The 916-nt window shown below is 43.9% G+C and overlaps 1 protein-coding gene across 1 annotated transcript in view; it reads right to left on the bottom strand.

The window, feature by feature from the left end:
• LOC106871873 (F-actin-capping protein subunit beta) overlaps positions 1 to 916 on the bottom strand; it is a 78,681-nt gene that overhangs the window by 16,451 nt on the left and 61,314 nt on the right. The gene's annotated exons all lie outside the window — the stretch shown is intronic.

Here is a 916-nt window from a genome sequence, read left to right on the forward strand (position 1 = left end):
AGAGACACACAAACACACATACATCATCATCATCATCATCATCGTCATTTAACGTCCGCTTTCCATGCTAGCATGGGTTGGACGATTTGACTGTGGACTGGTGAAACCGGATGGCTACACCAGGCTCCAAACGGACTTCTTTCAGTTTCCGTCTACCAAATCCACTCACAAGGCTTTGGTCGGCCCGAGGCTATAGTAGAAAATACATTTTTGCTTGACCCAATCTCTGCTCCAATATTTTTGCTTGACCCAAGCTCTGCCCCAACATATTTTTGCTTGACCCAAGCTTTGCCCCAACATATTTTTGCTTGACCCAAGCTTTGCCCCAACATATTTTTGCTTGACTCAATCTCTGCCCCAACATACTCTCGTCTGACCCATGCAAATACAAAAAAGTAGACATCAAAACAATGAATGTTGACAAAGACAACATTTATTCAAATATCATAGTCATCATTTAACGTCTGCTTTCCATGCTGACACAGGTTGGGCAGTTTAACATGGTGCTGGCTAACAGGGAGCTGTCTAAAATCCAACTGTGTTGTGACATGGTCTCTACAGCTGGATACCTTTTCTAACACCAACCACTTCAGTGTGCTGGGTGATTATGTGTGACCAGCATGGGTGCATTTATGCAGCATTGGCACGGCTGTTAATGCAGCATCAGCACATATGCTTTTTTAAGTAGCACTGGCACCTGAAAGGGCAAGCCTGTATGTGTAGATGACAACGGTTTTACTTAGCTTGACATGTCTTATCAAGTACAGCAAATTGTCACATCTTCTGGTCCCTTGTAATTTCATTTCCTCAATGAGGCCCAGTGTCTGAAGATCCTTTCTCACTACATCATCCCACATCTTCCTGGGTCTACCCCTTCCACAGGTACCCTCCACAATTAAAGGTCAGCACTTCTTTA

This window comes from Octopus bimaculoides, chromosome 9 (assembly GCF_001194135.2).
Source record: "Octopus bimaculoides isolate UCB-OBI-ISO-001 chromosome 9, ASM119413v2, whole genome shotgun sequence".
Classification (NCBI taxonomy): Eukaryota; Metazoa; Mollusca; class Cephalopoda; order Octopoda; family Octopodidae; genus Octopus; species Octopus bimaculoides.